The following is a 13,816-nucleotide window of genomic DNA, read 5'->3' on the forward strand; positions in this document are numbered from 1 at the left end:
CAGGGTTGTCAAAAGCATAATTTGGCAGCAAACATTTAATTTATTACAATCATTGTGTGCGTAAAAGTTTTAAAAGGTCTGTAAATAATAAACAATTTGTTTGAGGAATATTTGGAACATATATTAACAATTTTTAAAAGCGATTAGCTGGTTTAAAATTTGTGTACACAGCCCTGGTTTTTTGTTGTAGACTTAAATAAATTTTTGCTATCGAAAATTTCGCTAGAGGTGCATACCGGCCTTATTGCGAAAAAAATGAAGCACGAAATTTTTCCATTTTTGCTCTCCTTGATTGCACGCAACTTGCATAAAATTTGGTAAACATTGGTAACCTTTTTCTTCTGAACAGGGTTGCCAAGTTTTAAATTAACTTTCGATTTGTACTTTCCAAGATGTTCTATAGTAATTTCAATTGGAACATCCAATAATTTTTCATTTTGAAAATTTGACTTTTTGCCGCTGTTTTGCGATTTCCGCCCATAGTGCAGTTCCCAAAACTATTCAGATTTTCTTGTAGGACATACGGTTCATATGAGCTATCAAATGAGAAGAAAATCTTTATATTATACGCATATTACCGAAGGTTTATTACAGTTTCCCCTTACAACATAACGATGTAGAATAGAATAAAACATGGCTAATATGGCTTGCGGAAATGAATGTATATGTTTTGCAAATAATCAGCTGGTCGCTGTCAAATAACAAAAATCTCGCGCTCAGCTCAGCTCTCCTCTCCATACTACATAAGTACATTGTTATCATTTTTGCAATGGAATTGTATGTGCTGTGGTGTCTCTTTCGGCTTGCTTCAAATTGAGAATTTCAAGTTGTTTAAAAGAATATTTGCATTTATATTCACAATTCACGTGCGAAAATTTCTATTTTAAAAACCGCGGAATTCATTAATATTTCGGATCATCGTTTAAGTTGCTGTTACTTCGGAGGTGCTATTTGTGAAGTAAGTATGCACTGTCATAAAATCACATTGTATAGTTCCGGCATTTATTATTAATAAGACAATATATTAGCATTAGTGTGTAAACATTTCTTATATGCACGCCATCTCTTTTTCTAACAATTCTTCTGTTTGATAACAACAGGAATGGCAAAAAAATAAATGTGGACACCATATAAACTGGAAATGTGCATAAGTCTCATGTGTTTGTTTTTGTATATATTTTATTCATATCGATTTATGTCCCTAAATATTCATATATTTAGCTATCCTAACACCTGTGAGAGTTCATATACACCCAGAAAAAAAATATGTGTTATGAGCTACCATGTTCTATTACACTCATAGAAAAATTCTGTTATTAACAGTAAATTCCCCTTTTCGGTAGTCGGTGTTGTTTTAATAGTTTTTATTTCTTAAACACCAATACATGTGTAATTTCAAATCATTAAACCTACACGCTCACAAAAAATCGCTTCTGTAACATATACTCCCAAACATATTTTGCTTCAAGCATATACATTTTTGGGTATTGCCCAAACATTTATATGTTTTATCTCTACCAATATATAATATGTTTGAAAGCATATTGGTCTAAACAATATATGTTTGGGTAGTCTAAGTTCCAAACATTTTGTATTTTTGCATCCAAATTCAATAATGTTGTCTTCCAAAAAACAATATGTTATTATGTGAACATATAATATGTTTGGAAGCATTTTGCACCCAAAAATATTATATGCTTAAAAAAAATTCTCCCAAACAATATTGTGCTCAAAATTTTATTTATTTATTTATATATTTACAATCATAATGAATTATGAAAATAAACAGGTAATATAGGTGCTAACAACATAGGTTTTCGACCTGAATGCTCAAAATTTTGTTTCTGCCCAATTGTATATTCCCCCACATCTTTCTCACTTCCACGAGATTTTTTAGTTCTTAGCACCTTTTTCTGTAATACAAACATTGTAGAAGAAATTATTCAATTGTATGATTTTTTTTATTTTAATTTTACCTTTTGCCGGACGGGGATTCGAACAGCGGACCACACAGTTTGTAAGGATCAAAGAAGTAGCTGATCAATTGCCCAAGGAAAAATAAAATGTTAATTTTGTAATAACAAGCAACAACCACCAACTTAATTCAATATCGCTCCCTGTTAAATAGCGCTCCAAGCTACTAAACACATACAGTTTGTCAAGAAAGTGTTTTGACAATGGGATCAAAATTATGTTTTGTTCCAAAATTAAATATAATGAAATTTTAAAATAATATTTTATTATGTATTTTGCAAAGTATACATACGTACACAGAATTAAAAATTTAATAAAATATTTAATATTTCAATTTTTTTTTTGGATTTGAAATAGTTGGCAATGTCAAAAGACTTTCTTGACAGACTGTATATGTTTATAGACTATTTCTAAATTAATATATGTTTGCATCCAAGCATATTATATTTACAAACATTTTATGTCCCAAACATAATATGTTCTAACATATTAACATATATGTCCCAAACATGTTATGCTAGTTTATGAACATTATATGCTTGCACTCAAAAATATCGTGTTTAAAAATTTGTGTTCCAAACATATAATGTTTATATCCAAACATATGAAAAACAGTCTTTTTCATCCGTGTACTTGTTCCAAGTTGGATAGTACAAAAAAAAGTTTTCGGTTTATACACTCAAAAAAAAAGTGAACTCTCTATTTCACTAAAGCCAATTTAACTTTATTTTAGTTCATGGAATTATTATGTTTGGAGAAAGTTTCCTTTAATTTTTTGTTTATGTTAGTTAAATTAACTAAAACCGAGGAAAAAATATACTCAAATGAAGCATAAAGATGAACTAAATTCGTGTCTTCCACAAAATAGTTCAGAATTTCTTTCAATTTGTAAATTTTATCAAAAATGCGTCCATCATGAACTTCGTATGTCACTAAAGACATTCTTGCAATTTTGAATACCAAGTTTTTCCTTCAAACTAAAAAATTTTCTTTAACAAGTGAAAAAACGTAGTTATGTCTAATAAATTTTCTTGAATTTGTCGAAAAATATTTACTTATTTTTATGACATCGGCCTGATGTCAATGTTTGTAATACTATTTAGTTCAAATTTTCTACAAATATTCAAAATTTTCTAAAATTAACCAAAAGTTTTCTTCGTAGTGGGTTCACTGTTTTTTCAGTGTAGGTGGGTAGTAAGTTCGAGTTTAGCTGCTAAAATCAAAACTAAAATCAGTAAATTATACCTATTTGATGCAAATTTTATTATAACTTGACGGGGAATAAGCCAAAAGGAAATTTTTATAATATTTATAGTCTTCATGAATGAATTATTAAAGAAAAGTAGTCGCGAAAAATGACATTTTTAGCGATTAAACTTGAAACTTAATACCCACCTTATCGGAAAAACCAATTTTTAAAAATCGCCTGCAAATTCGCCCTGCCAACATTTCAAAGCTCCATTTCATCCTCATCCAGTGTTGTTACAATAAAATTTTATTTTGGACCAAATTTTTTCCAAAATCGGACCAAAATTCCCTTCATCAGACCAAATTTCCAATAAAAAAATATTTAAAAAGTAATTTAAATGTCGTACAGAGTGCTTTTATAAAAAAAGTAAAGTAAACCAGAAAGGACTATTACGATTTATCTGGTACACATTCGAGTATAATGATTAAAATGGTCCAAAAAGATATAAAACCTGGCCCAAGACCTTACGATTTTCTTGTATGCTTGTCCAAGGAATTTAAGATTCCTCTATAACTTAAAGATCCACAATCTAATGTAGTTTACTTCATATGTAAAAAACTTTTAATTTGGCCTACATACACTGGTAAAAAAAAGACGGTAGGTGGACATTACCGTTTGTTATTAATTGATTGGTTCACGTTACCTTTCAATTTTGATACCACTTTATACCAAATCATTTACATCCGGTATTAATTATCACATCCCCGTAACATATGATATGTCGCCGTTGCTAAAAACTAGGGCTGCCATTCGGGCTCGATTTTTAAAAATCCCGGGTTTCGGGATTTCGCAATATAGAATTCCGGGATCGCGGGATTTTTTTTGGGATCCTGAATTTTTCGGGAATCTTTAAATATTTTAAGTAATAACAATATACAGCCAAAAATTGTTGTACATTAAACCAATTTAGTTTAATTCAATTTTATTAACCAACAAGTAAGTAAAATAGGAAGTCGGGCGGGGCCGACTATATCATATCCTAAACCACCATTACAGAATTAGCAATCATAAGCATTTGTGGGGTAACATATAGGACTGGGAGATAAACCGCAGTTGCATATTTAAGAAAGTTAAGGGGTGCATGTCTATGGGTGCTTTGTGTCAATCTGACTATAGCTCATAGTCAATGTTGCCAGGGAAAATGTTCGGTTTACCCTACAAGGACAAAAAAAAGTTCCCTACTTTCCTATACATTCCCAAACAATTTTCCCTACTATATTTTTCGTTAAATTTAAAAAAATTTACAAAACAAAAATGGTTCTAAGTACTTTATTATCTTAAAACATGATTATGCAACGTATATAACTTAGAATATGAATTTGTATTACGACCACGGACAGCCCTACTAAAAACCTTGGTAGTTTGTTTTCTTCATATAAAGTAGGTGAGTAAATTACAATATTTCTTGGATAACGTGACAACCAAAAAACTAAATTTGTGAAGCATTGTTAAGTATAATTTGTGTTAATGTTTTAGCATTATTATTTTTTTGTTAATTCGGCATTCTTCTCTCATTAGATGCGTAAGAGACATACAAAAGCTTTCCAAATCTGACAGCAAACAACTTGAGACATGCAGTGCACCCATAGAAAAATTATTACCATACGGTCTCAAATCAATACCGTACGTTATTGATGGTTAGCCAATCCCGTATGGTACAATATCAATGCCGAACGGTACAGGCGGTACACAAAGCATGAAAGTACCATACGGTATTATGAAAATACCAAAATGGTATTAAAAATAATACCTAAGCGGTATTAATATTTATACCATTAAGTTATTCTCTAAATTCTATGTCCCATCGCAGGCACACTGGTAGAAAAAAGGCGGTACGTGGCCATTACCGTGTGGTATTAATTGTTTGGTTCATGTTACCTTCTAATTTTGATACCACTTTCTATCAAATCATTTACATCCGGTATTATTATGGTATTAACTATCACATACCCGTAGCATATGATATGTCGCCGTTGCTAACAACTAAGTTGTCGCCTTAGTAGTTTAGTTTGTTCACATAAAGTAAATAGACGCGTTAATTGTAATATTTCTTGGAAAACATGATGACTCATTAGATGCGTAAGAGACATACAAAAGCTTTCCAAATCTGACAGCAAACAACTTGAGACAAGCAGTGCACCCATAGAAAAATTATTACCATACGGTCTCAAATCAATACCGTACGTTATTGATGGTTAGCCAATCCCGTATGGTACAATATCAATGCCGAACGGTACAGGCGGTACACAAAGCATGAAAGTACCATACGGTATTATGAAAATACCAAAATGGTATTAAAAATAATACCTAAGCGGTATTAATATTTATACCATTAAGTTATTCTCTAAATTCTATGTCCCATCGCAGGCACACTGGTAGAAAAAAGGCGGTACGTGGCCATTACCGTTTGGTATTAATTGTTTGGTTCATGTTACCTTCTAATTTTGATACCACTTTCTATCAAATCATTTACATCCGGTATTATTATGGTATTAACTATCACATACCCGTAGCATATGATATGTCGCCGTTGCTAACAACTAAGTTGTCGCCTTAGTAGTTTAGTTTGTTCACATAAAGTAAATAGACGCGTTAATTGTAATATTTCTTGGAAAACATGATGACTCATTAGATACGTAAGAGGCATACAAAAGCTTTTCAAATCTCACAACAGACAGCTTGAGGCATGCAGAGCCTGTGATGGGACATAAAATTCAAAGAACAAGTACAAAATCTATAGACTACAAATTTAAGTCGGCTAATGCACTAGGGTGGAACACAATGTTAGTAAAAAAAGTATATACGGCCGTAAGTTCGGCCAGGCCGAATCTTATGTACCCTCCAGCATGGATTGCGTAGAAACTTCTACGAAAGACTGTCATCCACAATCGAATTACTTGGGGTGTGGTATCCATTTATGCATGGTTGTTAGAGACCATATACTAACACCATGTACCAAATTTCAGCCGGATCGGATGAAATTTGCTTCTCTTAGAGCAATCGCAACCCAAATTTGGGGGTCCGTTTATATGGGGGCTATACGTAAAAGTGGACCGATATGGCCCATTTGCAATATCATCCGACCTACATCAATAACAACTACTTGTGCCAAGTTTCAAGTCGATAGCTTGTTTCGTTCGGAAGTTAGCGTGATTTCAACAGACGGACGGACATGCTCAGATCGACTCAGAATTTCACCACGACCCAGAATATATATATATATATACTTTATGGGGTCTTAGAGCAATATTTCGATGTGTTACAAACGGAATGACAAAGTTAATATACCCCCATCCTATGGTGGAGGGTATAAAATATGGAAAACATTTAAATCTGAAGAAATTTTAAGGAAACTTCGCAAAAGTTTATTTATGATTTCTCGCTCGATATATATGTATTAGAAGTTTAGGAAAATTAGTCATTTGTACAACTTGTCGACTAAGCAGTGGCGATTTAACAAGGAAAATGTTGTTATTTTGACTATTTTTTGTCGAAATCAGAAAAACATATATATGGGAGCTATATCTAAATCTGAACCGATTTCAACCACGCATAGCTACAATGCTAATTCTACTCCCTGTGCAAAATTTCAACTAAATCGGAGCAAAAAATTGGCCTCTGTGGTCATATGAGCGTAAATCGGCCGAAAGCTATATATGGGAGCTATATCTAAATCTGAACCGATTTCAATAAAATTTGGCACACTTGACTATAGTACTAATTGTTCTTCTTGTGCAAAATTTTAAGTACATTAGGGTAAAACTCTGGCTTCTGGGGCCATATAAGTCCATATCGGGCGAAATATATATATATATATATATATATATATATATATATATATATATATATATATATATATATATATATATATATATATATATATATATATATATATATATATATATATATATATATATATATATATATATATATATATATATATATATATATATATATATATCTAAATCTGAACCGATTTCTTCCAAAATCAATAGGGATCTATTCTGAGCCAAAACACATACTTGCGCCAAATTTGAAGTCGATTGGACTAAAACTGCGACCTAGACTTTGATTACAAAAATGTGTTCACGGACAGACGGATAGACGGACTTCGCTATATCGACTCAAGAGCCCACCCTAAGCATTTGTGCCAAAGACTCCATGTGTCTATCTCGTCTCATTCTGGGTGTTGCAAACATATACACTAACTTATAATACCCTGTTCCACAGTGTGGAGCAGGGTATAAAAAATAAATTACTAGAAAAAATTGATAATTTGACTAAATTTATGAAAATAGACCAACATTAACTCCGTTTGGTCCGACCATCGGAACAAATTTAAAATTATAAATTTTTTGGATCGATTTTGGTCCAATCGGACCAAAATGACAAATGACGCTATCCTCATCGCTACCATCGAATCGTAAGTGACACTACAACAATCGTCAACTGTGATGGGGGAAGCTTATCAAAAAGTACGAAATGTACATGAAAGTTTTTTGCCATCACTATGGCTACAAGAGCCATGGTGCTATGGTAGAGGGTAAAAAATAATTTGCAACATTTTATTACTATCACACTTTTGGTGCAATTTTCGATAGAAATTTCCCAGGGACATTTTCCAAATTTCGATGCTTTAAAGTATTCTGGAGACTAAAAACATGTAATAACTTAAATTATATATAAAATATTTTATTGTGCATGAACAAACAAACAATGAGTACAAATATACTTTATTTATAAAGATTTAATTTATTGTCATTCTGAAAAAACCAGACAAAACATCCTTCATAATGTTGCAGTAGCATAAATGCTTAAGAATGTCCTGTTTTTATACGTTGAGTTCTATAGGTGAAACTTTTTGATAATGGCAATGTTCTTCCATTACCGCCCAAACGTATGGAATCAATACGTGGATATGTAGTCAAAACGGTCGCTGGTGGTGGAATGACAACAGTGTAATGTGTATCCGGAGTATCAACTGTGTAATAGGTAGTATCCGAATTGGATTCATCCAAGAGAGATTTCTTGTTGATCATGTTATTATTGCCATGATTATTGTAATTTCCATTACCATGATTAATGCCATTACCATATAAATTTGTTGTATGATGGTCATTACCGTTTCCATTATGGTCATTACCACTGACATGGCTTTCATTAGTATCGATATTACCATGTCCATTACCCTTGCCATATCCGTTTCCATTAGCATCTGCATTTCCGTTTCCATTACCATTTCCACTGGCATGTATATCATTATTGTTATCATTTCCATGTCCGTTATCATGGCCATTTCGTTTATCATATCCCTTTTCATTGTTACCATTTTCATGTCCGTTACCATATCCATTTCGTTTACCATATCCGTTTCCGTTACCACCTGTATTTCCGTTCCTAAGTCGATTTTCGTTGGCATGTCCGTTTCCATTGCCGCGACCATTACCGTTGGCATGTCCGTTTTCATTACCTTGCCTATATTCGTTTGCAAGTCCGTTACGGTTCCCATTTCCGTTTTGGTTCGCATGTCCATTTCCGTCATCGCTACCATGTCCATTTCCATTCCCATTACTATTTCTGTTACCATATCCATTACTGTATCCGCTACTATATCCATTACCATATCCACTACCATACCCATTGCCGTTGCCATTATTTTGTTCATTACTAATACCATTGTCATTATCATTCTCTTTCCCATTACTATGTCCATTTCCGTTTCTATTACCATGTCCGTTTCCATTATCATTTCCTAACTCATTCCTTATTAAATTGCGTCTATTACTTCCTGGGTCTAGCCTATCCAAAAGTCCAACACTCAAATGTGGGGTAGATGATAAAGCATGAGCCTCTGCTTTAGCAGTTAAAATGTAGGTGGTTATCAATTGCCTCTGCTGCTGATGTCCCAAATCATGAGAAATTCTTTCTAAATCCGATGATCTGCTACGATCTGATTGATCTGGCAATTGATTCCTCGTCGTTTGTTTATTCAACAATAGCTCACGAGTGTTTTGTTGCAACTCATCGACTTGGTCTAACTTGAAATTATTTGCCCCAGAATCGCTATTCGAAGATTCATCAGTATCGGGAGCAATAGCAGCCATTAAAGCTGCTTCCCTATAGGCCTCAAAATGAGCTTGTCTTGCCATTTCAACTTCAGGAGTATCTGTAACTGGTTCTGGAAGGCGATTTAAATCTGCAGTAACTTCAGATAACGAATCGGCACTAGAATCATGAGCGTATGACGGATGCAATGCATTTGAAAGATCTCCAGAATTTGTTAGATGTTGACCATTGCCATTGGTTGAGGTAATTTCTTCATTGTGAATTATTGTATGGAATCCATTGTTATCTTTTAAATGTCCCAATCCTGTATCCGTTTTTAATCCAATAAAATGATGATGGTTTCGCGAAGCCGTCACTATTGTTATAAAAACACATACGAATATAATTTTCATCATGGATATTGGTGATCTGTATACGTTCTCGTTTCGATGAATCTTTACTGATGAAAGGCTAGAATGAATCTAATGTCCAGCCATTGTAACATCTAACAATTTATAGTCATCTCTAGCTGATTATGACCCAGTTTTTGTTCATTACGATTTTCGAAAAATCTCTGAAGCATAACCTCATAACATGTTCTAGTACATGACGCTCCATATATTCCAAATAAGATTTCTTTTAGATTGACCTCGAGACTGGTGTCTGCCCTTCTGCAGTGATCTTGTGTAAATGATACTTTAGCTATGGTGACTGATGATTTTATTGTCATCATGGTATGGATGTTCATTTGAAGGTGATAAAATCAGTTTTGGACAAATGCATTTTATTGTCAACATTATGCACTTGCCCAAATGAAGGTGTAAAGCTGACAAAAAATATTATATTACTTGATATTTACCTCATAGCTCAAGATTTGAGCCTTCAAGTATTTTGTAATTCCTTAAAACGCGTATTGGTGGGATTAGGGTACATTGAATAAAAAGAAGAAAATACAACAAAAATTTCTATAGAAATGAAATTTTGATAAAATTTTCAATAGAAATAAAATTTAGACAAAAATTTCAATAGAAATAAAATTAAAAAAAAAAATCAATAGAAATAAAATTTTGACAAAATTTTCCATAGAAATAAAATTTTGACAAAATTGTCTATAAAAACCAGTAAGGAAAGTCTAAAGTCGGGCGGGGCCGACTATATTATACCCTGCACCACTTTGTAGATCTAAATTTTCGATACCATATCACATCCGTCAAATGTGTTGGGGCTATATATAAAGGTTTGTCCCAAATACATACATTTAAATATCACTCGATCTGGACAGAATTTGATAGACTTCTACAAAATCTATAGACTCAAAATTTAAGTCGGCTAATGCACTAGGGTGGAACACAATGTTAGTAAAAAAAAATATGAGAAACATTTAAATCTGGAGCAATTTTAAGAAAACTTCGCAAAAGTTTATTTATGATTTATCGCTCGATATATATGCATTAGAAGTTAAGGAAAAATAGAGTAATTTTTACAACTTTTCGACTAAACAGTGGCGATTTTACATGGAAAATGTTGGTATTTTGACCATTTTTGTCGAAATCAGAAAAACATATATATGGGAGCTATATCTAAATCTGAACCGATTTCAACCAAATTTGGCACGCATAGCAACAATGGTAATTCAACCCCTTGTGCAAAATTTCAACTAAATCGGAGTTAAAAATTGGCCTCTATGGTCATATGAGTGTAAATCGGGCAAAAGCTATATATGGGAGCTATATCTAAATCTGAACCAATTTCAACCAAATTTGGCACGTATAGCTACAATGCTAATTCTACTCCCTGTGCAAAATTTCAACTAAATCGGAGCAAAAAATTGGCCTCTGTGGTCATATGAGTGTAAATCGGGCGAAAGCTATATATGGGAGCTATATCTAAATCTGAACCGATTTCAACCAAATTTGGCACGCATAGCTACAATGCTAATTCTACTCCCTGTGCAAAATTTCAACTAAATCGGAGCAAAAAATTGGCCTCTGTGGTCATATGAGTGTAAATCGGGCGAAAGCTATATATGGGAGCTATATCTAAATCTGAACCGATTTCAACCAAATTTGACACGCATAGCTACAATGCTAATTCTACTCCCTGTGCAAAATTGCAACTAAATCGGAGCAAAAAATTGGACTCTGTGGGCAAATGAGTGTAAATCGGGTGAAAGCTATATATGGGAGCTATATCTAAATCTGAACCGATTTGGCTGATATTTTGCAAGTTTTTCGAGACTCATAAAATATTCGGATGTACGGAATTTGAGGGAGATCGGTTGATATACACGCCAATTATGACCAGATCGGTGAAAAATATATATGGCAGCTATATCTAAATCTGAACCGATTTTTTCCAAAATCAATAGGGATCGTCTTTGAGCCGAAACAGGACCCTGTACCAAATTTTAGGACAATCGGACTAAAACTGCGAGCTGTACTTTGCACACAAAAATACATCAACAGACAGACAGACGGACAGACAGACAGACAGACAGACAGACAGACGGACATCGCTAAATCGACTCAGAATTTAATTCTAAGACGATCGGTATACTAAACGATGGGTCTCAGACTTTTCCTTCTTGGCGTTACATACAAATGCACAAACTTATTATACCCTGTACCACAGTAGTGGTGAAGGGTATAATAAAATTTTGACAACATTTTCTATAGAGACAAAATTTTGATTAAATTTTCTATAGAAATAAAATTTGGACAAATATAATTTTGACAAAATTTTCTATAGATATAACAAATTTTTATAGAAATAAAATTTTGACAAAATTTTCTATAGAGATAAAATTTTGACTAAATTTTCTATAGAAATAAAATTTTGACAAAATTTTCTATAGAAATAAAATTTTGACAAAATTTTCTATAGAAATAAAATTTTGACAAAATTTTCTATAGAAATAAAATTTTGACAAAATTTTCTATAGAAATAAAATTTTGACAAAATTTTCTATAGAAATAAAATTTTGACAAAATTTTCTATAGAGATAAAATTTGGACAAATATAATTTTGACAAAATTTTCTATAGATATAAAAATTTTGTTAGAAATAAAATTTTGACAAAATTTTCTATAGAAATACAATTTTGACAACATTTTCTATAGAGACAAAATTTTGATGAAGTTTTCTATAGAAATAAAATTTTGATGAAATTTTCTATAGAAATAAAATTTTGACAAAATTTTCAATAGAAATAAAATTTTAAAAAAATTTTCTATAGAAATAAAATTTTGACAAAATTTTCTATAGAAATAAAATGTTGACAAAATTTTCTATAGAAATAAAATTTAGACAAAATTTTCTATAGAAATAAAATTTTTACAAAATTTTCTATAGAAATAAAATTTTGACAAAATTTTCTATAGAAATAAAATTTTGACAAAATTTTCTATAGAAATACAATTTTGACAACATTTTCTATAGAGACAAAATTTTGATGAAGTTTTCTATAGAAAAAAAATTTTGACAAAATTTTCTATAGAAATAAAATTTTGACAAAATCTTCTATAGAAATAAAATTTTCTATAGAAATAAAATTTTGACAAAATTTTCTATAGAAATAAAATTTTGAAAAAGATTTCTATAGAAATAAAATTTTAACCAAATTTTCTATAGAAATACAATTTTGACAAACCGATCCACAGATTTGACTTCCCGATCCTCTGGAAGGAGCAAATTTCATCTGCTCTTATTGAAATTTGGAACGTGATGTCAGCATATGCTCTCTAACAATCGTGTAAAAATTGGTTTATATCGGTCTTCCAAGATTTTACTTTTGGATCCTTATGGTGGAATAAATTTCAATTGGTCTCGTTGAATTTGGCCCTCTAATTACCATTACCATATCGGTTCATAATTATAGACACCTCAATCTAAATCGATCAAGAATTAATTTAAATAATATAAGCTTGTTATTTTGTATTTATTTAGTCCAAATGGACTAAGTTACATTTTTAGTAGGCAATTTTAAGAAAGCTTAAGATACCTTGTCATCGGTAACTGTAACCAAAAAACCATGTAATTCGATTGTGCCTGACAGTCTTTAGTGGAACTTTATGCGCAATTCATGATGGAAGGTAAATAGGATTCCGCCTGGCCGAATTTCCGGCCGCATTTACTTATTTTAATATCACATACCAAATTTCAGTCAGATAGGATGAATTTGACAAAATTGTCTATAGAAGAGAAATTTTGACAAAATTTTCTATAGAAATAAAATTTTGACAAAATTTTCTATAGAAATAAAATTTTGACAAAATTTTCTATAGAAATAAAATTTTGACAAAATTTTCTATAGAAATAAAATTTTGACAAAATTTTCTATAGAGATAAAATTTTGATGAAATTTCCTATAGAAATAAAATTTTATATAGAAATAAAATTTTGTTAAAATTTTCCATAGAAATAAAATTTTGACATTTTCTATAGAAATAAAATAAAAAAATAAAATCCGTATTTCTACAGATATAAAAAATATTCTATAGAAATACAATTTTGGCAAAAATGTCTACAGAAATAACAAGTAAGGAAAGT

General features: G+C 31.6%; 1 protein-coding gene across 1 annotated transcript in view; it reads left to right on the top strand.

Annotated features, from left to right (window-relative positions):
• The first annotated feature begins 767 nt into the window (after positions 1 to 767).
• Positions 768 to 13,816, top strand: part of l(3)72Dp (gamma-glutamyl hydrolase) — a 28,076-nt gene continuing 15,027 nt past the window's right edge. Inside the window, exon 1 of the mRNA XM_075304752.1 lies at positions 768 to 958. The gene's annotated coding sequence lies outside the window, so the exon portion shown is untranslated. The remainder of the gene's footprint in view (positions 959 to 13,816) is intronic.

Source organism: Haematobia irritans, chromosome 4, assembly GCF_050003625.1.
Source record: "Haematobia irritans isolate KBUSLIRL chromosome 4, ASM5000362v1, whole genome shotgun sequence".
Taxonomy (NCBI): Eukaryota; Metazoa; Arthropoda; class Insecta; order Diptera; family Muscidae; genus Haematobia; species Haematobia irritans.